Here is a 26,061-nt window from a genome sequence, read left to right as displayed (position 1 = left end):
TGTTGCAATAAAGTATAACCAGAACTTTCTGGGCCCTTTCTTTGAGGAGTTCTCCAGGAAACAGTCAGCTGCAGAAGACCCGATCCAGTCAGGTGAAGCCCTGGGCACACCTACCTCAACTACACAGCTGCTGAATGTAGCAAGCTGTTTCCAACTCCTGGGTGGTATTTTTTAAAAAAGTATCATGACTTCATTCAATACCCTTAACATTTCTCTGAGTTTCAGAACCAGTGGACTTTTATGGATTGATTCTAGGGTTTTCAAATCAATTGAGTTTGATTTCCAATTCTGCTGCTTTTGTGGGAAGGAGAATGGAGTTCTGACTTTTCCCTGAGGTTCAAAATTGAGGATGGGGAAAACTTGGTGAAAGATATTGGGAAGTCTCAAAACATTGAACAGAAATATGAGAACTCATCCAAGTCGAAACAAATCAAAAATTGAATATTGTTTGTGCCAAATAAAGAGAGTTTGAAAGTTTTGAACATAGGCAGAGGAATAAATGAAATATTTCTGCATTTGGGAAGGGGAACTGTGGCTGGGAGGGGTAAGGATTAATATTGCCGGAGGACTCGTGTGCTTTTGTAGAACTGTCTTCAGTAGTAGAGTTCAAGTTGGACTGCCGAAGTGCTATAGAGACTGATATCCAGACAAAGTAACATTATCCATCACGATCCACCTCTCCAAGAGCACATTCTCAGTGTGGAACCTATTTTCTGAATGCAGTAACTTCCCAGAACCCCACCTCCACCCCTAATCATTTCTTAGTACCCCAGTAATTTAGGGTTAATTATTATGCAAAGCAAGTTGGAGTAATAAACGTATCCTTTTGACCCAGTTTACAAAGAAGATTGCCAATTTTATTTATAAAAGTAATACAACGGCTATTTAGGAGGGATTGATACTCAGACTGTTTATTGCTCCAAATCCACACAAAGCTAATATAATTTAGAGGGAAATTGGGACTGTGATATACAGAGTGCTGGTACCTCATTTAAATATAAATCTCCCCAAGTATCTCAGCATCTCCTGGTAATCTTCAAATTCCGCCTGAACTAGATGCTCAACCAGATCACTCGATCATTATGAAGTATTAACTTCTTTTGATGTTAGCCGGTTCCATGTATCTTGTTCTATATAGAGGAAAAAAATTTTATCTTCAGTTTTACTTGAGGCATGTTAATTTTGGAGAATTTATACTTGCGTCCTCTAGCTCTGAGATCAAGGTAAGCTGAATAACTTCCTTTCATCTCCTCTATCTATGTTTATCAAAAATTTAAAGGCCCAGAATGTGCTATTTTCAATGTCATTTTCATCAGAGAAAATGGATTCAATGTTTCAATACTTCATGCAGTGAAGCCCTTACAATTCGGTAAACTTTGCCTGCACATCGAAAGCATGTTCAATGGTTACACTCAAAAAGGAATAAGAGAAGTAACCACATTTCTTTGGAGTTTCAGAGAAAGACCAGAGGAGAGATGAATCGGTTAGTTTCAACTTAGAAAACCTTCTGTTCATCTTTATGAATCTTTGCTGATACCTTAAAGTTATGCACAAAGTAGTACTTTTCTTTCTACATGTGATTCTAACAGTGGAATTTCTCAAAAAAGTGGAAGGCATGACCCAGTGACTGAGAAGATGGTGCCAAACCTTTCCCCACAAACAGGCTGGTAAAATGGTACACAGGAAGGAAGGACTGAGTGATAGTTTCTCGGTAATCTGTCAGAATTGCATACTAATGTTTGATACGGTTTAATGATCTCACCAGGGCCGGCAAAATGATACATAAGGTTTCTATCTATTGAGCCTTCAGCAGCTGGAAACCAGCTCACATATTTAATCTAAATTAACAAGTGCTCAAGCAATTCTTCGTGCCACAGCAGTTGAGAAAGCATTCACTGAAAACCTTCCAGTATTGCTCCCTTTCTCCTTAAAATTTGTTACATTCATGTGAAACCCCACCAGATAGCCTTCTAATTTAATACTACAATAACTCTTGCATCAGGTATCCAATGCCACGGGGCCTATCTAAATCAAAAACATAACATTCTGGAAATACTCACCAGCTCAGCCTACATCTGTGGGAAGAGATGCAGAGTCAATGTTTTGGTCAGAGATTCCTCGGAACTGTAAAGAAGGCAAAAAAAACTGCTAAATCTTGTTTATCATTCTTCTGTCTCTCTCTCTCTCTCTCTTTCTCACTCACTGTGGGTGGAGGACATGCCCAACCTGATTGGGGAGGCTTTCTTCTGCTCTGCAGTTCACAACTCCCACACTCTCTCATCTGGCCTCTCTGATGTTCTAACTCTTTATCTATTCCCATTCACTCAGTCATCAGCTAACCTTGTTTATAGTTTATCCCCGTGGCCACTCCGAGTTTATCCGATCAGACATCACTTTCTCCCACAATCCCTGTAGCTTTAAATGCTTGTCACCTTTTCAGTTCCGGTGAAGGGTCTCTAATCTGAACATTGACCCTGTTTCCCTTTCCATGGATGTGGCCTGACCTGCTGAGTATTTGCAGAATTTGTCTTTTTTTTTTGTTTTAGGTTTCCAGCATCTGCAGGGATGTTTTTTGATTTTCACACTTGGGACATACATTTTTTTGAACTATTAAAATTATTACAATTTTCCTGCTCTCTACCACAGGTATTAGAATTGAACAATTTCTTTGGTCAGATCCAGAAGTATTTTGTGGTAGGCTTCAACAGCAAGAGCTTTTTGGGTATGTCAGGATATGTCATCTCATTGAAGAGTACTCCACCTATTTCTTTGGTTTAGGTGCTGTGAACAAACATTATGACACTACTGAAGGCTGGCATGAAGATATGTTTCTATCCTTTCTGTTTGTCTCCTCATCAGGACTATCAGTTGAAGTTACTAGCTGTCACAACAGTTGTCAGATCCTACCCTGCTATCTCCAACAATGTATGTTGCAATAATAATTAGCCACTGTTATTCATTAGGCATGAACAGCTTTGAAACATTTTGGGAACAATTATATAAAATTACATAAATGCAAGTCCTTTCAACCTGATTGTGGCTCTGGTTTAAAAACAGAATTTAAATTTACCATGATACTCCTGAGATAATTCATCATTAAAAACATGTATAAGGTGAGTTAATAACTTCCACCCACATAAACAATGCACTACTGTAGCAGAGGAAGAATTGAGCCAGCTGTAAAAACGAACAAAGTTCCCAGTTTATCTAGTTCGCCACACTGTTCTGGAAGATGCTAAAAGTAGTTGCTGATATATATAGAATCATAAAATTGTTCCAGAACTAAAGGAGGCTAATCAGCCCATTGAGACTATGGCCATTCATTGAACTCTCAGCTACAATGTTTTTGTCTGAAGTGTCTAACCAATTTCTTTTTGAAGTCAATGCTTATTTGCTTCCATCACCTCTCCAGATTGTGATTTCTACCTCCCACTCACCTTGGATCTTTTGCCCAGAATGATAAAACTTTACCCAAAATAACTGAACCATCTGCTAATGAGAACCACTTCCGCTGTTTAGCTTGAATGAAACGATTGCGATTGTGCACTTCTCTTCCAAATTTCCTTTTAATCTTTTTTACTCCAAAGAGAACCTGCAGCCTTTTTTTTTGACCAGCGCGAACACAAAGGGCTGAGTGGCTTTCTTTTAAAAGTTACATTTCCGAGATATCCTGAACCCTGGCTTTCCTGGTCTCTACTTGTATGTTTTTGTTGCACACTTGCTGGGGCTTTCAGGAACCTCCCAAAATTTGGAATTCAAGGGAGTAGACAAAGAAATCTAGAACAAGGCAATTGATTTAATTACTGAGCATGGTGAAAATCATACACGGATCCTTGACTGAAGATTAAGAACCAGTTTTGTGCATTCAAATGAAAGAAGCAGAGATCTCTCACAGAAATCTATGAGCTGTTAAGGCCAGATCTTTAAAGCTCCAGTATAGACTAGAATCAGTCATTTTTATTCTTTGTAAAATTAATACTATGATAAGGCTTCCATTTTACAAAAAGGATTACTGTATCATTTAGGTGATTTCTGATAAGGCATAATGCTCAGATTAACTCTTCAAATTCCCACTGAATTAACAGAAATTGTATGCAATATCCTTTCATTTGGGATGGAATTATATGTTGTGATTAACTTAAATTTCTAAAAAGTAATTTTAAAAGTTTCCCACAAATCACTGTCTGAAACTAAAATCAGCAGGAGTTCAAACTTATTGTGGATTTAGAAGTAGCTACACAAAGAACCAATGGGTGCAGAATAATTCATGTCAGTGGGGATCTTGGACAAGGACTCCAGGACCAGCCCATCTCCTGCTGTCTCTAATCTGCATTCATGAGTTAGATTCAGAATCTCAACACTCTGCCAAATTCACAGATTACACTAAAATGAGAAAAGGGAAGGAAAGCAGACAAGGTTATTGAAGCGGAATTAAAGTGTGTAACAGGATTTGGATAAAATATGTTGCATATTAATTTTATAGTGCAGAACTGCTATTATATTTACATTGAAATGGATGTCACGAGTTCAAAAGATGGTGCAGAGCAATTAAAGGAAAAGTAAAAAGAGACCAGAGTGTAACAATTGATTTGGCTCATGGTAGCACACACACAGAAAATTAAGTAATAGTATAAATTCAATGGAAATAAAGTTCTAATTACATGATGCCTTTGATGCAAATACAAGAGTTTGTGTTGTTTATAAACATAATGTTTGAGCCACTGGGGCAGTGTTGAGTAACAAAAGGTTGGAACTTCATTGAGAAAATATGAACCAAATTGGGGACCTTTGCCAGTTCACTCCAGTATGCAGCATGTGTAGGACTTCCTTGTGTGCACCTCATCCAAACAATTAGGTAACATCAGGATGGATTACCCACTTGAATTGAGTGATTTCAGGGGTCCTGTGCAGCAGCTGGAAGTAACCTGCATTGATTAATGCTCTGATGGGGAGGTGAGAGCAGTTCCAACTCTGTGAGTTGACTATGCAGCAGGATCATAGCACAGGCAGGGCGCAGGCAACCCATTTCATCATCACATCCTGGTCAGGGAGGATCAACAAGAGAAAGGTCCTGCACATGCACGCGTCAAAAGCCCCTCAGAAGAAAAAATAGTGGCAATTGAAGTAGGAGGCTAAAGAAGTTAATGCAGGATGATTACTGAACGTATGACATTAATAAGGAGGACAAAGTAGTACTGGTGCAAATAGGTGCCTAATCTTGTCAGTGAATGAATTGGCATAACTTATACATAACTTGCCAGGTGAGGTTGCACATCTGTTTCTCAATTCATGCCTGCTTCCATTGAGGTTAATTCATACCTTTCAAACTCTTGTGCACGATGGACTCTCAGTTCATGTTCTCTTTGGTCCACAATTGGCATCTGTGTAAAAGATCATAGGTTAATAGTCAAATCAAGTTTATTGTCAACTGATTGTATGAGTACAACCTGAGGAAACAGCATTCTCCAGACCTCGGTGCAAAAACATCCAGGCACACAAACAGACATAACACACATACAAACCATACATATTCTGGACAAGTATTTCATCTCTACAAATAAATAGATAGATATTGTTTTGCACGTATGAGAGTCTTGGATGGTTAGTGTGAGCAGTTCCTTTAGTTGTTCAGCATTCTCACTGGGAAGAATCTATTCCTCAGCCTAGTGGTGCTGGCTCTGATGCTCTTGGGTTTCTTCCATGATGGGAACAGCTGAAAGATGCTGTGTGCAGGGTGGAAGGGGTCCTCAATGACTTTGCACACCTCTTCAGACAACAATCCCAGTAGATCATGTGAAGGGGGGGGGGGGGGGGGGAGGAGAGAGACTCCAATGTTCCTCTCTGCCACTCTTATGGTCCTGTTGATTGACCTCTGATCCATTTCTCTCAGCATCCATCATAATAAAGTCCATCATGACCATTATGAGATACTAAAATCTTCAGGTGGTTTAAACTCACTCATCATGGATTATTTATTCATTCATGATAGGGTTCTCATAAGTGTTCATTTCTTTTCTTATTGATATTTGTCAATATTCCCAAATGCAGTTCTGAAGAGAAAGAGATTCCAAGAGCAGAATCATATCTACGTCATTACCATTTCTGGGCCCTGAACATCCACATTGGCACTTCAGAATCTCAGAATCAGAATTTATTGCCATGAAAAAGTCATGAAAGTTGGTGTTTTGCAACAGCATCTCAGTGCAAACGTTCATATTATGAATCACTTTACAATATTAAAAATAAAATTGTAGTGGACAAAAGGTAAGGCAATGTCTTTGGTTCATTGATTATTCAGTTCATTGATTATGCAGTGGGGAAGAAGCTGTCCTTGTGCCACTGAGTGCTCGTCTTTAGGCTCCTGAACCTTTTTCCTGATAGTAGCAGACTGAAGAGGGCATGGGCTGGATGGTGAGGGTCTTTGAGGATAGAGGCTTCTTTTTTAAGATACCGCCTCATGTGGATGTCCTCGGTGAATCAACAGATGGCGTTGCTACTGGTCTTTCTGGTTAAGTCACTCTTAGGCCCAGATTTAATTTACAAACCTAGAATGATTGTTTTACACACGCGCGCGCACACACACACACAAACACAAACACACACACACACACACACACACACACACACACACACACACACACACACACACACACACCCCTACAAAAATATTGCTTAATGAAATAAAACTGGAAAGTTTCATTTGACTGAATTTCTAGGCAGGTAGTACATAAGAAAGTATTATAAAGAATAGGTTTTCCATTCAGTTAAACTGGTGTCACTCACCGCTGAATTCATATGTTCACTTAAAAACGATGCAAATGCTAAATTGCTAAATTACATGTGAAAATGAAAAACTTGGTGGCTGCTTTCCAAGCTTTACTCAACCTAATTGTATAGTCACAGTACGAAAATGAGAAATAAAAACTACTTAGTTCATACAGCACATTCCACATAAGTGGATTTAAACTAATTCTTCTATACTAAATACAATCTAAATAGTCCGAAAGTAAAGCTAATAGTACGGCAGCAGTTAGGATTTTAAAAAGGGCAATGCAGCAGCTAGAACCTGATTGGATGAAAAGGCTGATTGGAGCAAGAGAGGTCAGGTGACCCGAGGAGCGGTGGCAGCTGGGATCAACTAAATATAAAATGCAAGCTCATTAACAATTAAAGAATACCTTTGTAATATTACATTACATCTGAAGGTATGGGAACAGGGCCAATTCTAACGTTTTTCACCTTCGATCAGGGCTATTCAGGTGAGAATTCTAGTCAAATGAAATATCTTGTCAAATTGCACACAGATATAAATGATAAAATGGATGGTTTTATACTCAATATCTCTTGGCGTTCACTCAAAGATTCCATGATTATGGAAAAAAAATTCATTCCACCTCCAAAATTGAATCATGGAAATGCAGAGCACCATTTTCATTTTCTCATTAAGTACCATAAGTTTATCATATACACTGCGAATTTAACTGCTTCGAGAAACTTGAGCCATTTTTGATGCTTTGATTCTTAAAACTGACAGTCAAGTGATATTTCTTTGGAGCGATTTAGTGGGGTAAGAAAATCAAGTCTTATGACCCTGATAAAAGGTGACAGAAACCATAGTCAAAATATGTGCATAATAAAGGCTTGCATTTTTAAACTTTTCTTTTGCTATTTAAGTCAGTAACAATTTATTTCTGCTTATTTTCTTCTTGGCTGAATTTGCACCGATTTCAGTCCATATTCTTTTTTTCTTTAATCTAATTTCCTGTTGCCAGTCACTGCTGTAAATTTATTCACAGTGCAATTTTCCAAGAGTAAACAAAATGCTAGACTCTAACGGGTTTATATTTGAAACAGCTCAAGGCAATCAGCTGCAAAACAACTAGATTGTCTCATTGTTGCTCTTGACTTGAAAGGCAGGGGTACAATGGCAATTATTTGGAGGGTTTTCATGTAATTTAGGGTTTAAGTTGTGTAATAAAGGACTCCAACAGAATTAAAGAATTCTGGAGATAGAGACCAAAAGAGGAGTTTTTTTGGAACCATATAGGAGGGAGATAGATCAGCTCGTTGAATGATGTAATGACAGCAAGCTTGCCCTCAATGTCAGCAAAACCAAGGAGATGATTGTGGATCAGGAGGAAGTCAGGGGAACTCGGTCTGTGACATCACAGGACTTCACTCCATCAAGGACGTCCACATGAGGCAGTGTCTGAAAAAAGCAGCCTCTCTCCTGAAAAGACCCCCACCACCCAGGCCATGTCCTCTTCACTCTGCTGCCATCTGGGAAAAGGTACAGGAGCCAAAAGACAAGCACTCAGCAGCACAAGGACAGCTTCTTCCCCGCTGCCATCAGATTCCTGAATGATCGATGAACCAAAGACACTTTTATACTTTTCATGCACTATTATTTTTACTTTTTTATTAATAATGTTGTAAGATGGTTATAATATGAATGTTTGGACTATGATGCTGTCGCAAAACACCGAATTTCATGACTTTTTCGTGACAATAAATTCTGATTCTGAAATCTCTGTGAAGAGAAAGATGACCAATTTTGCCCTTATTACTCGAATTCATATATCATTTGAAGTTACAGTTATTATCAGATTTGCTAATACAGAATTTCCCATTCTAGCAAAGCCTGGAATACCTGTCCTTCTGTTAACACTGTTCTTTTAAATGTGACCAAAAACAAGTATAATGTTTCATTTAGATGAATGAAAGGCAATGAACAGATAAATTAGAAAAAAGATAATCTGAATTTTTGTTTTACAAACCTGACAATCTATCTTTTTCTAACACCCTCCAGTTTGTGGTAATTATTCAACAGGTGACAATGGTAACATAATGAATTTTATAGGATGAAAGTTGTTATGAATATCAGTAAAGCATTATTAATGCCTTTCAGAGTACATGAGTAACTCTACTTAAATCCTCTTTCTTGTTGGTTAGAAGTGATTTGCTGTATGATAAGATGGGCTGCAGGTAATATTTAGTGGTCAGGAAGGACAGACGAAAAGTGACCTCCACTGAGCTGATTGGCGGGTGGTGTCAATTTCCCCCAAACAAAACTTCCCACCTGGCTAGTCCTCGCAGCAAATTCCATCAGAGTGTAGTACAACTTGGTCTATGCTTCTACTCCCCCAGCACTTCCTCCCCCTTTGTACATCTTGTTGTTTTCCATCTCTCTCTCCTCATTTAAAATCCTCATTCTGTATTCTTCTCCATTCAGGCCTGAAGTCTCTGAACTTTGACTTCTCATTCAATTTGTCATGCAGAAACTCCACCTTCAGTAATGAGCGAGGTTGCAACATGGACCTTTCACGTCGGTGTCCTTCATCAGTCTGTGGGATAGTACAGTTGTGAAGATAGATCAGCTGCCTCGCGTACTGTGAGTCAGGATATCAGTACCGACCTCCAGGGCCATCTATGTGGAGTTTGATCTTTCTGCGATCATTGTGGTTTCCACTGGTCACTCCAGTTTTTCCCACGTCCCTAAGATGTGTAGGTTAGCAGTTAATTGCCACTGCAAATTGCCTGAAGTGCAGGTGGAGGGTAAAATCTGCAGGGGGTATATGGGAATAGGAAAATTAAGTTATGCTATGGGAACGGTCTGCGAGTCAGCACAAATTCAATGGGATGAATGGCTTCCTATAAAATGATCAGAAAATATAGAAATTGATAACAAAAATACTGAGACTTCCTGTGTGCCCTGTTCAAATTGTGGCATTCTCCATGATAGCCAATCACACAACTGCTGAAAGAAACTCTATTTAATCCTTGTGACTCAATCATGATCAAGGAACCAAATACAGATTTAACTCCATTGAAATATTAGTTGAGACTATTGCAGAAATTGGAGGAAGCATATATTGGTTGCATTGCATTGGGGCAGCACGGTTAGTGGATCGCTGTTAAAGAGCCAGCGACCAAAGTTCAAATCCGGTGCTGTCTGTAAGGATTTTGTACGTTCTCCCCGTGTCTGCGTGGGTTTCCTCTGGGCACTCCAATTTCCTCCCACCCTTCAAAACGTACCAGGGTTGTAGTAATTGTGTGTAATTTGGTGGCACAGGCTCGTGGACTGGAAGGGCCTGTTACTGTGCTATATGTCTACATTAATATAGCATCAGACAACAGCTGTTAGACTCAGTCAAACTGAAGAGGACAAGTTGTTGGACAATGAATGAAGCCCAATATTATTATGCAAACGCAACAGAGTATGACAGAAAAAGTCTGTGAGAGATTTGCTTTGGTCAATTTTAATTATTCTTAGTGGTCTAGTAGGCTAAGATTGGGTCTTTTAACTTTTGTATGAAGTATGAGTGATTCACATAACTTGCTGACAGAGCCTGTTATACATTCATTAGTTATGGTTTTCTTTAGAGTTGCAGGTTTTATCTCAACCCAGTCACTTTGAATTTACCTCCATACTAGTGTTCAATTAGGAAGACATTTACTTGTATCTAAGAAATAGGACTGCCTTAAAAATACCATTATGTAATGTTTATAACACCGCCACCAGCTTCAGATCATTTTCAAAACGTGTTTCTTTGAGGACTCATAATCTTGCTTGCCTCATGCCAGCTCAGTGTTCACTACTCTGTCTCAGGAAGAGTTACTAGGTTTTTGTCACGAGATTGCTCTTCATAAATGTGCCTTATTGTTCTAGATGGTTTTGGCCTGAAACATTATCTCTGTTTTTCTTCTCACAAATGCAGATTGATCTGTTGAATGTCTCTATCATCTTCTGTTTTTAGTGATTGCTCTAGTATTTGTATTCTATCTGTAACTTTGTTTCCGTGGAAGGTACTTAGGTTTATGAAGCATACGCACGATTGAAAGCCTTGGAGTATAGGCTGATGTGGTTATCCAGACATTACACTAATAAGATACGAATTACAATTGTGAAGTATATAATTGGTGGTCTAGGCACTTTCAATATAGACTCAAGATGATCATTGTAGAGCCCATCACCAGGTGATGAATAGGTTCAGATTTTACGGAAACCTAAATGTTGATTTTGTCCATAATTTAGAAATAGCATAAAATCATTCAATATCATAACCATCTTCAACATGACTACATCAAAAGCATGTCAGACTGACAATAAAGAACAATTTCTACAAGTGAAGAGAGTGGGGGAAACTAGTTCTGCTATTCGTGGAATGAATACATATACAGTATATGTTGGTCTTTTGAATTTAATACTATCATGGGAACTTGTTTGTATGAAGCATGTCCGTAAGTCTGCAGTACCTAACCTAGGGTCAGCCTGTCTGTAGGATTATTGTGAGTAGTTTGGGATCCTTTTAATGCAAGATCGTCTATCCAGCAAACTCCAACATTCCCATGCTGAAGAAAAAAAATGCTGAGCCTCTTCTTCTACCACCATTTTTCTATTCAAATGTGAATGCATTTTTAAAAGTTAACCTTTGGACAGATTCATAATGCATAAACCACTAACTTAACAGACTTTACTCATGAACAATGCACATGACACAGGTTGTTCCACCAATAGTTGGTATGTTTATAGTATTCTCCTAAAACTGATGACATTTCCAGCCCTGTTCATGTCCAGTGACATAATGAAAGGTTCGTTGGTCTGTTGATGATAATTACATCCTATTTGCATTAATCTTCTTCTCACCTTATTTCAAATTGTGGCACTGATTAATTTTAATAAGTGATATATATTGTAGTTTTGATTAAATATACCGGTAGTATCTCTAGAATTCACAGGAGAGCAAGTTCATTAATGTAGCTCAGGTTCAGTTTGAAGCCCACAGAATTTGCTGGTCTCTGGTATACAGAGCAAGGAATGAAATGGTCTCATCTCAGACCTGTGGAATTAATCACTAAACAATGAAAAGGACTTGCACATTTATCCCCTATTTTCAAAATGTGAATTGAAAACTTCAAAATGATGACATGGAAGAACAGTTTGTAAATGAAGTTCACCTTTAAATGAAGGCACAAAACAGGCAGCAGCAAAAATATCAGTTTTACATCCCTCATTTCTTTTGCTACATTTATTTTTGTTTTAGTCCTGCAGTATATAAATAAAAACTAAGAATTAATTGTTCAATTCATTATTGCTATTACTAAATTAGCAACTTGTTTCAAATCAAAATCGAGTCCGAAGTTATATCTTTTCCAAACCTTATGGACATAATCCATAAATTATCCACATTCAATTCATTTTAGTTGCTTTGTCCGTAGCAAGAAAAGGTGCAGCAATGACCTGGAAGTCTGATTCCCTCTCCTTATCAGTTGGTGGACACAGAGGTACATAGCTGTATCCTCATGGAAAAAAAAACATGTATAACTGTAGAAACCGACATAGCGCCTTCGTTAGAATATGGCAACCAAATTTGATGTAACTGTAGCTGCACCCTGATGAAAATACCAATAGGTGGATTAATAAAATAAATTATATAAGGGGGTGGCTCCACTGCTTCTTCAGATGTTCAATGGAAGAACCGACGCCACATCTAGTTTTCTCTTCGTTTTTTTTTGTGGCCGGTCCAATCAAATAGAGCCAGACTGATGGCTGGTTTACATTTTTCCTTTCAGGGGTTTTTCTTTATGGTGGGGGGGGGGGGAAGAGAAACATCATGTTCGTAATTAGTTGGTAGATATTTTAATATATTGAAGAAAATGTGTGGACGTTGTTTCATTTTTATTGATGAAAAACAAAAAATAAAATAATCAAGACCATGTCCCAGGAATTATCAAATGGAAAGTTCTAATTCCCAGAGAGAGAGAGTACAAGAGGTAACTGTTGATTTTTGCCACACATCACTTCCTGGGTAAAATAACAGCCAAGATTTGCTACTATCTCATCAAGGTCAGATGAAAATCAGTGTGAATTTCTTGTTTGTTTATGTAGTATATTAGAACGCTTCCACCAGCGTTGTCTCCGCTCCATCCTCAACATCCATTGGAGCGCTTTCATCCCTAACGTCGAAGTACTCGAGATGGCAGAGGTCGACAGCATCGAGTCCACGCTGCTGAAGATCCAGCTGCGCTGGGTGGGTCACGTCTCCAGAATGGAGGACCATCGCCTTCCCAAGATCGTGTTATATGGCGAGCTCTCCACTGGCCACCGTGACAGAGGTGCACCAAAGAAAAGGTACAAGGACTGCCTAAAGAAATCTCTTGGTGCCTGCCACATTGACCACCGCCAGTGGGCTGATATCGCCTCAAACCGTGCATCTTGGCGCCTCACAGTTTGGCGGGCAGCAACCTCCTTTGAAGAAGACCGCAGAGCCCACCTCACTGACAAAAGGCAAAGGAGGAAAAACCCAACACCCAACCCCAACCAACCAATTTTCCCCTGCAGCCGCTGCAACCGTGCCTGCCTGTCCCGCATCGGACTTGTCAGCCACAAACGAGCCTGCAGCTGACGTGGACTTTTACCCCCTCCATAAATCTTCGTCCGCGAAGCCAAGCCAAAGAGAGATGTAGTATATTAGGAGTAATTGGGAGTAAAATGCAGATTGTTTATCCTCCTTTATCCAAAACATTAAAATAAATCCTTAACCAGCAGAGCTATCAACCCCTTCCCAGAATGAGTTTGTTGACTGGTTATGTGTGAAATAGTTTTACTATTCTTGATGCTGACAGAAAAAAAGCATTATGTTGTGCTGGAAGCTTACCTGAGAAAGGGAGAAAGTAAAGGGCACATCAGCAGCTCATGTGGAAAATTTAACAAATGCAGCAATTTAAAAATGAATGGATGGATATTCTTTTTATACTTAGGGGTACTAAGAGGGAACTATGCAGGGCTCCCATACCAATTACTTCCAGGTCCATAGGGTGATTTCCCTATGAGCCCAACAGTTAAATTCGCAGCCTTTTGGTGCAATTGTGCTCAGAGTGAAAACTTATAGATGCAACCTCCAGCAAAGCAGCAGCTCTCCTACTACAGAATGCAGGAAGGCAGAAGGCTGCAGAAAAAAGTGGCAAACCAAACCAGCTCCATTGAAGACATCCATGTGAGGCATTGTCCCAAGAAAGTAGCCAACGTCATAAAGGATCCCCATCCTCTTGGTCACGATCTCTTCCCACTGCTTCCTTCAGGCAGAAGGGCAGAACCTCTGGGTTCAAAGGTAGCTTTATTCCCTGGCTGCTACCAGCCCTTGAAAATCCCCAAACTATCCTAACCATCAACTAATCTGAGGCCATCAAAAGATTTGTCTCTGCACTATTGAAAGTAATGTTTATACTAACTGTGAATATTTATCTATTTTTCTTACATTTGCTGCATTACTGTCATTTATTTGTTGTTGTTGTTAGTGTATTTTACCCATGCGGCTCCAGAAAGTGGGAATTACAGTGCATCTGTACATTGTCAGGAAGAAGGTTTCCCTTAGCCAAGCAATCTAGGCTCACCATCTCATAGTATAGGGTAGGTCACAGGTCACTTAGCACTGAAATAAGAGCAGACTTCTCGGAGGGTGATGAATTTTCGGATTCTTTTCTCCTGGAAGGAAGTGGAGGCTTAGTCACTGAGTTCATTCAACAAAGAGGTCAATAGATTTCTTGACATTAATTGATTTTATAGTTACAAAATATAGCAGGAACATTTGTTTTATGTGCTCTCCAGTCAATCCAATGCAAACAGTAGGTAGTGCAATACCAGTAAGTCAATAGTAAAACAGTCTAGGGAGTAGTGTTACAGTCGTCAAATAATGTGGAAGACAAAGAAACTACAAAAACATAGTGCAGGGAATAGAGAAAAGTAGTTTCAAAGGCAAGGAATCAGGGGAGATGAAGATAAGTTAACCGAGGCTGAAGATGAATGGCTCATTGAAGGGGTATTCCTTTTCTGCTTCTAAATTCTGGCAGCCTAATGTAAAATAGAAGTCGTTGGTTCATTCTGGAGAATGATCTGCTATTGACTTCTCTAGTGGACTCACAAACATCTCAGATGCAGATTATTCCTTTAAGGGAAATTTAGTGGGCACGACTCCTCATTAAGGTCCCTACTCTTGGTAGGGACAGTGCCAATTCCCAGTTGTGACTGTGTGCCTTGAATGCCTTGATGTCAAGAATGCCGAGTGATTTATGGATGCATAAAATGTTCAAATTTATTGTCAAACTACATACATGAAATCACATACAACCCTGAGATTTTTTTTCCTGCCGGTGAGGTGGAATTTAAATTTATTGTTAGTACACACACACACACACACACACACACACACGAGAATTGTGAAGAAAGTACAAACTATGAAATACAGAAAATAAATTTTCAATAATAAATAATGTGAAAAGAATCCTTAAATGAGTTCCTGATTGAGTTTGTTGTTGAGGAGTCTGATGGCGGAGGGGTAGCAGCTGTTCCTGAACCTGGTGGTGCGTGTTGATACCTCTTTCCTGATGGCAGCAGTGAGAACAGAGCATGTCGTGGGTAGATTGGATCCTTGATGATTGCTCCTACTCTCCGATAGCAATATCCAATGTAGATTTTCTCGATTGTGGGGAGAGTTTTGCCTGTACTGGGCTATATTAATCAACTTTTGCAGGACAGTACACTCCAAGGTATTGGGCCACCCATAATATACCATGATGCAGCTGGTCAGTACACATTCCATGATACATCTTTAGAAGTTTGCCAAGAATTTCAATGGCATACCAAACCTTGGCGAACTCAGGAGTAAGTAAAGGCGCTGATGTAGTTTCTTCACGATTACATTCGTTTGTTGGGTCCAGGAAAGGTCTTCCAAAATTGGGACCCCCAGGAATTTAAATTTGCTCATCTTCTCCTTCCCTAATCCCCCAATGATTAGTAGATCATATACCTCTGGTTTTCCTCTCCAAAAGTCCACAATAAGCTGCTTGGTTTTGGTGATATTGAGTGTGAGGTTGTTGTTGGTGCACCATTCAGCCAAATGTTCAATCCCCCTCATGTATGCTGACTCATCGGTTTTTTGTACCACCCACTTTTTTTCTTTTTCTTTGGCTTGGCTTCGTGGACGAAGATTTATGGAGGGGGTAAAATTCCACGTCAGCTGCAGGCTCGTTTGTGGCTGACAAGTCCGATGCGGGACAGGCAGACACGGTTGCAGCGGCTGCAGGGGAAAATTGGTTGGTTGGGGTTGGGTGTTGGGTTTTTCCTCCTTTGCCTTTTGTCAGTGGGCTCTGCAGTCTTCTTCAAAGGAGGTTGCTGCCCGCCAAACTGTGAGGCACCAAGATGCACGGTTTGAGGCGATATCAGCCCACTGGCGGTGGTCAATATGGCAGGCACCAAGAGATTTCTTTAGGCAGTCCTTGTACCTTTTCTTTGGTGCACCTCTGTCACGGTGGCCAGTGGAGAGCTCGCCATATAACACGATCTTGGGAAGGCGATGGTCCTCCATTCTGGAGACGTGACCCATCCAGCACAGCTGGATCTTCAGCAGCGTGGACTCGATGCTGTCGACCTCTGCCATCTCGAGTACTTCGACGTTAGGGATGAAAGCGCTCCAATGGATGTTGAAGATGGAGCAGAGACAACGCTGGTGGAAGCGTTCTAAGAGCCGTAGGTGATGCCGGTAGAGGACCCATGATTCGGAGCCGAACAGGAGTGTGGGTATGACAACGGCTCTGTATACGCTTATCTTTGTGAGGTTTTTCAGTTGGTTGTTTTTCCAGACTCTTTTGTGTAGTCTTCCAAAGGCGCTATTTGCCTTGGCGAGTCTGTTGTCTATCTCATTGTCGATCCTTGCATCTGATGAAATGGTGCAGCCGAGATAGGTAAACTGGTTGACCGTTTTGAGTTTTGTGTGCCCGATGGAGATGTGGGGGGGCTGGTAGTCATGGTGGGGAGCTGGCTGATGGAGGACCTCAGTTTTCTTCAGGCTGACTTCCAGGCCAAACATTTTGGCAGTTTCCGCAAAGCAGGACGTCAAGCGCTGAAGAGCTGGCTCTGAATGGGCAACTAAAGCGGCATCGTCTGCAAAGAGTAGTTCACGGACAAGTTTCTCTTGTGTCTTGGTGTGAGCTTGCAGGCGCCTCAGATTGAAGAGACTGCCATCCGTGCGGTACCGGGTGTAAACAGCGTCTTCATTGTTGGGGTCTTTCATGGCTTGGTTCAGCATCATGCTGAAGAAGATTGAAAAGAGGGTTGGTGCGAGAACACAGCCTTGCTTCACGCCATTGTTAATGGAGAAGGGTTCAGAGAGCTCATTGCTGTATCTGACCCGACCTTGTTGGTTTTCGTGCAGTTGGATAATCATGTTGAGGAACTTTGGGGGACATCCGATGCGCTCTAGTATTTGCCAAAGCCCTTTCCTGCTCACGGTGTCAAAGGCTTTGGTGAGGTCAACAAAGGTGATGTAGAGTCCTTTGTTTTGTTCTCTGCACTTTTCTTGGAGCTGTCTGAGGACAAAGACCATGTCAGTAGTTCCTCCGTTTGCGCGAAAGCCGCACTGTGATTCTGGGAGAATATTCTCAGCGACACTAGGTATTATTCTATTTAGTAGAATCCTAGCGAAGATTTTGCCTGCAATGGAGAGCAACGTGATTCCCCTGTTGTTTGAGCAGTCTGATTTCTCGCCTTTGTTTTTGTACAGGGTGATGATGGTGGCATCACGAAGATCCTGAGGCAGTTTTCCTTGGTCCCAACAAAGCTTGAAAAACTCATGCAGTTTGGCATGCAGAGTTTTGCCGCCAGCCTTCCAGACCTCTGGGGGCATTCCATCCATACCTGCTGCTTTGCCACTTTTCAGTTGTTCGATTGCCTTATATGTCTCATCCAGGGTGAGGACCTCATCCAGCTCTAGCCTTAGGGGCTGTTGAGGGAGCTGGAGCAGGGCAGAATCTTGGACTGAGCGGTTGGCACTGAAAAGAGATTGGAAGTGTTCTGACCATCGGTTGAGGATGGAGATCTTGTCGCTGAGGAGGACTTTGCCGTCTGAGCACCCACTACCGAAATATCATCTGCACATTTGTAGATGATGCTATTGTCATACCCAGTCACACAGTCATAAGGGTAAAGAGAGTAGAATAGTGATCTAGGAATATAGCCCTGTGATGCTCTGATACTGATGGAGATTGTGGAGGAGATGTTTTTACTAATCCTCTCTGATTGTGGTTTGGAGGTGAGGAAATCTATGATCCAATTACACAGTGGTGTATTGTGGCCCATGTCTTGGAGTTTGCTTGAAGTTTTGAGGGGAAGATGGTGTTGATTGGTAAACTGTAATTGATAAGGTGTATCCTGATTTATGCTTCTTTGTTGTCCATGTGTTCCAGGGTTTTATGTAGAGTCAGCGAGATGGCATCTGCCACAGATCTATTGCTGAAGTAGGTAAACTGTAATGGATCCATGTTTCTGCTCAGGAGCTTCTCAAAACATTTCTTCACCATAGATGTAAGCGCCATTGATCAGTAGTCATTCAGGCAGGTTTGAAACAGGTGGGTACATTGCCCTGCTGGAGTGAGATGTTGAAATAAATCTGTGGATACATTGGCAAGTTGGTCAGCACAGGCTTTCAGTGTTCGACCATGTACTCTGTATGGACTAGATGGTTTCCTTCTCTCTCCTGAAGGCAGCCTGCATGTCACCCTTGGGTACTGACAGGAGAGGATTATCAGGGGATATGAGGGTACAGAGTGGCTCATTCTTGTTTTGATGGTCAAATCGGACATAAAAGGCATCGAGTTCATCTGGGAGTGAGGCGTTGCCATCTCCTATTGCACCTGATTTGGTTTTGTAACAGGTTATGTCATTTAGGCCCAGCCACAGCTGTTGAGTAGCAGTCATTGTTTCCATTTTTGTCTGGAATCTCCACTTTGACTGGGAGTTAGCTTTTTCCAGTTTATACATGCTCCTTATGCTGTATTCTGAATCTCTGGATTTAAATGTCTATATGAGTTGGCTCTCAGCAGGTTGCAGATTTCATTATTCATTCAGGGCTTCTGGGTAGCGAACATCTTGAATGATTTGTTGGAGACACACTTGTCTGCAGCTATTTTGATAAAGTCTGTAACGACCCTGGTGTAATTATTCAGAACCTCGGTTGAGTCCTTGAACTGCCCAATCCCCGACTTGAGAAAGTCCTGTAACTTCTTTAGCCCCATCCCCCCCCCGTGACCACCTTCTTGCTGTCCTATTTGGGCTCTGTCTATATGAAGGCACAAGAAGCACACAGGAAAGAACATAGGCCTTCCTTATCTTGGTGTAGCAGTGATCAAGTGTGCTGGGACCTTTGGTTCAGCAAGTTACCTGATGGTGGTAATTGGGGACGGTTTTCTTGAGACACACCTGGTTAAATTCATGAGGTGTATAATTTAAATTCTCATAATATACTTATATTGTTGGTTGTCTTTAACATTCAATTTTAAACATCCTTTCAATTGCAGGTGGTCCCGAGGGTTAAATCCACAATAACTAACTTACTGGACTACTGAGTAAAGGTCTAGATTGAGAATCAAATCTCATCACAACAACTTGGCAATTAAAATTCATGTTAGTAAATATGTAATCTTGGGGGGGGGGGGGGAAAGAGAAACAGTAATGGCAATGGTAAAATGATTAGACTGCATCATTGAAATAAAATTATTGTATGCTAATATCCTTTCATTGTGGAAGAAATGATAGAGTGCCAAGCAAAGCCCCATTTAAAAGTTGATGATACCTGAAATGGGTGCCTTATTGTATTTCTGGAAATCGGCATTGCCAAATAGTCAACAGGAGCTGGAAAACATTACTGTCATTAACATGAGCCTCTTCCATGGTTCAGCTTGGGTTTAGGGACCTTTACAACAGATGGTGAAAACCTATGAATAGTTCCATTGGTTCAGTAATGCTCTGCTGGCAATCTAGGGAGCTTGCACTCAATTCTTATCCCCTGTCATCAGTGTCATCCTTTGACTCAATGTAGTTTGCATCAGGATTTTACCTGATCACAGAAAGCAAGCAGTTGGAATCAACAGATCTTTGTCACATTGGCAGACTGACTAGAGCGGTTCCACAGGTGTTGGTGCTTAAAGCCCAGCTGTTAACAGTCTAAATCAACCATTTGGCTGAATACACAAAATCCCATATTTCTTCACTGTTTTACATTCAGGGATAGAGGATTGCTCCAAATTACATTATATCAGCATTTTGAGTCTCTCTAATATTGTTGTGAAAACTTAGATCTTCAATTATGAGGCTTTCAGAACTACATTGTCAAGTTTCTCTTCAAGATCTCCAACAAGTTTCGGAGAATAGCGTTAGCAAGTTTCTCTGTGTGGCACACACTTTGCCAGGTTTAACGCAGTGTTCTCTATCAATTTGCTCCAAATTCTGCCCTCTGCCAGTCTTTGGCCTTGCAAATCTGATCTTGGCAGCCAGCTCTTAAACAGATATTCCACAGTAGAAGCAACACACATCTAGCCATGATTGTATTGAATGGCGGAGCAGGCTCGATGGGCCATTTTTGGCCTACTCCTGTTCTTACTTCCTATGTTCCTGTGTAGCTTCAGGGAGTGTTTTTTTGCACTGAATAATGAAACGGTGGGTGGGGGGGGGGGGGGAGAGAGAGAGAGAGAGAGAGTGGCTGAAGGTCATTCAAGGGAGTTAGAAGCTTTTGGATGACTTGGTGAGAAGCAGTTTTTGGTTTTGGGTAAAGCGACCATGAAGAATATCCAGGACTTCAGCCAAATGTTTCCAAGATTGCAAGAGAGATCTCCAGAAGAACATGTCCGAAGCTTAATACTTGTGCATTATGGGCATTGGCAGTGAAGTAAATGAAATCTCATGTCATTGAATTTGGCATGTTTATGGTAGCCCTGATTTAGCAGTGAGTAACAAAATGAGATAGGGAGGGATCAGCAACAGGAACTGGGAATGATTCCGAGGCTAGGAGGCTGAGAGTGAACATGACCCTGACCTCCATGGGCAGTGTGGGCAAGGCATACAAATGAGGCTGTATTTGAGTTTGCAGGGAGCTACAGGTCTCAGTGAGGACAGTTAAGTGTTGGACCTTTAAACAGGAAGGTCTTAGAGCAAACAGCATTTGAAATACCTGATTATACTGAATAAATATTTTTTTTTTCTCATGTTAGTAAGGTTGTTCTACTATTGGAAATGATTTAAACTAGAGCAAGTATTCTAGTACAAGCAGACTCTATCAAAATCAGGCATCACATTTGCTGAAGGATTCTAACACCAACAGAAAGGTGTGCAACATTGCGCTGCTCAATTTTCAACCAAAGACCAATGTTTTGGAATCGGGGGAAGGAATTTCTGGAAACAAATTTTCTACTTTAATGAGAAATTTGTATAATTACTCCAGATTACATTTTTCAATTGGCCTATAACTGTTTCAAGTTTAAGATAATATTGTTAGTGTTTCCCCAAGTATTCATCTAACTTTGAAAATATTTGCTTATATCAGATTTGCAGAGCAAGTCGCTGCAGGACATCTGAAAATGATTCACATGTGCAGAAAGAAATGTCTTGGTGAAAAACTGCAGGTTCTTGAAATCTGAAATGAACGGAAATTGCTCGAAACACACAGCAGCATGGGCAGCAACTGTGGAAAAATAAATTAGTTATTGCTTTAGATCAGAGATGCTTCATCAGTAAGAGAGATCAAAACTTTCTGAACCAAGCAGAAAAATTATAGAGGTAGGAGACAAAACAAAATAGGTAATCGGTTCTACTAAGGGCATACTGCGTGGGTTTCCTCCAGATTCTCTGGATTCCTCCTACCCTACAAAACGTACTGGGGTTGTAGCTTGATCGAGTCACTAACATCAGCTTGACCAATTGCAGCAGCGTCACCTATGTTCTCTGATGAAGATCACCTGGCAAGACAAGGTCTCAACTTTCCTCGAGCCGGAATGCCAGCAGTTGCAACCTGTCGGTCCAACTGTACTGGGCAGGACACGTTGTCAGAATGCCTGATGGAAGACTGTTCAAGAACATCTTCTACGGCCAACTGTCCACTGGTACCCGAAAACGAGGAGGCCAGTGGCTACAGTACAAGGATGTTCTGCACAGGAGTGTTAAGAAAGCTGACACTGTCCCATCAACATGGAAGGATCTGGCTCAAGATGGCTCGCAGTGGAGGAATGCCATCAGTACAGATGTGGATGCAGCTGAGAACAAGCTCAAAGAGGCAACAAAGGATAGGTGCAGGAAGAGCCACAACAGAGCTTCCGTCTCTGCCACCCCTCCAGGCCTCAACTGCCAAGTCTGTGACCAGCAGGGCCACTCAAGGATCGGCCTGTACAGCCCCTCCAGGATGCACATATCAAACCCCACAAACTGACTATGGGCTGGATAGCCAGAAGAAGAGTTTAATGGAGCAGCCCAGGCTCATGGGCTGGAAGGGCCTGTTACTGTGCTGCATGTCCACTTTCACAATTTAAAATGTTTACAAAACCACAAGAGAGAAGTATGGGATAAAATTCTCTGCAAGAAATGATGAGATATAAGTGCGGGCAAGAGACAGAAAGGGAGATTTTAAGCAGTTGCCTTTGAGTAGGTTAGATCTCCTGGCAGAATCTGCCTAATGGCAATTACTTTTTCTAAAGAAAATAAATTAAAAATGGTACTTTCAATTTATTTCTGCCCAACCTTTTACAAGAGAATTGTATTTAATCTCACATCATGCTTCTTGAAATTTAGAATATTCTGAACATAATCCTAAAACAAAAAGTATTCAAATATGAAGAAATAAAGTCATTCTGAACAAATCGCACCTTTATTAAGCCTGGATTTAGCTTGTCCAATGCATTAAATATGATGCTAAATATAAAATGTATGTGAGAAGAAGTAAAAGATAAATGTATAAGAAAACTGGAGACACACAGGAAACTGCAAATGCTGGAATCTGAAGCTAAACACAATCTGCTGGAGAACTCAGACTGGGGAGAGGGAGAAGAGAAGCTAAAGAAGACAGGTTTGAAGGAGTAGGACAGAGGCCCCATGTAGGATTGGTGAACCAGTTAGAGGTGAAACATGAAGCAGTCGATTGGCAGATGCCAGGCAGAGGGAGACAGAGGCAAGAAAAACCAAGGAGTCAGGTGGAGGAAGATGAGTCGTAGAGGATGGACTGTGATAAAATGATGGTGGTGTAAAGACAGACCAGATGGATTTAATGAGGGTGGGAGAAGGAGTAGAAGGGGATGGAACCAAAGACGAGTGGTTGAGAATGAGTAGAGGGGCTCCATGGGGATAGTGGGAAATGGGACAAATGAAGAGGGTAGGGGAAAAGGAGAGGTGCAGAAGTGGTTCAGAAAAAGAAAGGAGACCTCATATTCTGCCTGGGCAGCTATTACTCAATGGTATGAACAAAGTTTTCTAATTTCAAGTAGTGACTTCCTTTTCCTTCCTCCTGCCCTCTGCTCCTACCCCATCCTCTTTTTACACTTCTCCATATCCCCAGTCTCTATAAATGGTTTTGGTCTGACCATTCTTTTCCTCCCACTGTTCTACTTGACCTTTTGAGTTCCTCCAGCGGATTTGATTTAGAATATGTGCAAAACCTTCATTTGAAAATTAACACCTATGGAGCTTGTTTTTTCCTCAGGTTGTTTTATGAAAGAGATCAAGCATAACATTGAGTTTAGTTGCCAACTAATTGTTCTTCTGGCTGTGGCTACCATTCTTAAAAATATATATAATTTTTTATAGTAATTTCACGTTACAAAACTCTGCAATCTGTAGTGTTACGAGCCCAAAGGACCCAAAAAGCCTACAGCAATAGACATTCACCAAGACAAGTGGCTTTCAAAACAAAAGTTATGTTTAATCAACTGCAAACATGAAAATAGAATCAAACTTTAACTTAACTCTATACTTATTCTATACTCTATACTAATCCAAATTATCCCCTTCTAATTCTAAGCGCACATGTATGTAATGTGTGTGTGTGTGTGTGTGTGTGTGTGTGTGTGTGTGTGTTTTTAAGAAAAGTTCTTTGGTTAACAGTTCAATCTCACTTCTCCTTCTTCCAAGTTCTCTGGTTGCAGGGAATCACCATATTGTGCACAGAATTTAACATGTATAAAGTTCACCAGGCTTGGTGCTTGAAAGGTAAATGTTTACCGCTCAGGAAGATTCTTGTAGGGTTTGCAGAGAGAGATATTTGTTGCTCCAGGATTTCCACAACTGAGGTACCACCACTAGTCACCTCAGGGTCTCGCTGATGAAACTTGCCCCATCAGGTTCTTCCAGATGGTAACCTCTTTCTTCAAGCTACCACAGAGTTCCATTCCTTCCTCTATTTCAAGAGAAACATCAGACAGATAGTAATTCCAGCCATCTACTGCTCTGGAACTTTCATCAGTTTCAAAACAGTTTTTCCTGGCTTGCACTTTTCAGTTACTTGTCAGTGTCCCACACACGGACTGACTGAGCTGTTAATTCAACTCTCTCTCTTTTCCAACTGAAACTCCAAAGAGAGCATGTGACTTGTGACTTGCAAAACTCCCACCTTCTCCAGCAAACAACAGGAGTTCTTTCTTCTTCTCAAGTTGTTATCTTAGATAAACAATCCAGGAGTGACTTTTCTGTGCACTCTGGCAAAACCCTTGAAAAGAGCTTCCACTAGCCATCCTGTCTCCAATTCCAAACAATGGTCATTCATTTTATGACGTCAATTCAATTAACACCTACTTGTGAAAGGTGCTTACATTCTCCAGAGATCTTCAATATTTCTCAGTCTTTCAAATAAGATGTTTTAAAATGTGTATATGTATGTGACCTACTCTAAATCTTATAAATTCTCCCCAAATATTAATATTGTTACAGTAGGTACTGGAGGAATTTTAGCTGATTTAAATTTCCTACCAAAACCAGGTCCTCCAGGCATTGTTTTCTTAAAGCAGGTCACACTGGAGTGCATGAGTAGAGGAAGTGGGTACAAGCACAATGCTGGAGAGACTCAGCAAGTCGAACAGTGTGCAGTACTTAATGCATCAAAGAGAGAGGTACATAACCAACATTTCAGACTTGAGCCCTTCATCAAGGTATGAACAAAATGTGGCAGTCTCATGAACAAAATATTGGGGGTGGGAAAGGGGCAGGGAGATGAGCATCCCACAGGCAGGAGGCACAAACGGAGGGGAAGGCAACAGGCTGTGGAAGTGAGTCTAGGTGAATACATGGTCGTAGAGCTTGACAGTAGTAGGGATTGTAGGTAGAGAGCAGTGAGAGAGAATCCCATGGAACTCCCTTCGTAGAGCAAAGGAGGACTTCTTCAGGGTAGGCATCCCTAGAAGAGGTTCTCTCTCATTGCTCCCCATCTGCACTCCCAAGCTCTACGACTATGTATTCACCCAGACTCACTTACACAACCACGTGGCTTTCCTCTGCTAGTGCCTCCTGCCTGTGGGATTGTGCTCCTCCCGCTCCCCCTCCCCCATCAATTTTGCTCGGGTGCCTACCCACATTTTGCTTATACCTTGATGAAGGGCTCAAACTCAAAACATAGTTTATGTATCTTTCTCTTTGCTACATAAAGTTCGCTGTTTGACCTGCTGAGTTTCTCCAGCTTTGTCCTTTCACTTCAAGCCTGGTGTCTGCAAACTTCCGTTTTACTCCTGCTGGAAATGGGTACAGGCTTCACGGAGAGAGGGCCCCAATGAGGGAGCAAGTCCCCTACCTGGGTCTCACCAAGGGAGAAGACGTGACAGGTTTCTGTGTCTGTGCTGACCACTCCGAAGTTAGAACAGGACCAAGACTGCATTGCTGGTGTTCGTCAAACAGTTCAGCAACAACCTTCAGTGCAACTTCCCTCTTTACAATGGAGCTGCAGAAGTTGCAACATCTCACAATTGGACACTTACTGCAACATAAGGAAGGTCACTGAAGGGTTCTTTACAATTGAGGCAATCATGTTTCATTCTCCTCTCTGGAAATCAGCAGTGTGAAAAGCACAAGGATGTCTATTCATAAGATGCAGACTGGCACTGACAGCATGCACATGGCTTGTGGACAGCAAGTGCTTTAACTTAAAGGGGCTCCACATCTTAACCTCCAGCTAGTCTGTGACCCTGGGTAACACATCACACAGATCAATCTTTAGTATCTTTGCAATGGTTGCGATGTCTTTATCCTGCTGTGGGTGTCCAAAC

The 26,061-nt window shown here is 41.1% G+C and overlaps 1 long non-coding RNA gene across 1 annotated transcript; it reads right to left on the bottom strand.

Moving 5' to 3' along the window:
- Window positions 1-925: 925 nt before the first annotated feature.
- On the bottom strand, window positions 926-25,682 carry LOC138739826 (uncharacterized). Its single transcript, XR_011342462.1, has 4 exons — window positions 25,590-25,682; window positions 5,320-5,381; window positions 2,061-2,124; window positions 926-1,130 (listed from the first exon to the last, which is right to left on the bottom strand). It is a non-coding gene; the product is annotated as an uncharacterized lncRNA (long non-coding RNA).
- Between the last annotated feature and the right edge of the window lie 379 nt (window positions 25,683-26,061).

The sequence above is a fragment of the Narcine bancroftii genome, chromosome 7 (genome assembly GCF_036971445.1).
Source record: "Narcine bancroftii isolate sNarBan1 chromosome 7, sNarBan1.hap1, whole genome shotgun sequence".
Taxonomy (NCBI): Eukaryota; Metazoa; Chordata; class Chondrichthyes; order Torpediniformes; family Narcinidae; genus Narcine; species Narcine bancroftii.
The sequence above is the reverse complement of the archived record's forward strand: the minus strand, read 5'-3'. Positions and strand labels throughout refer to the sequence as shown.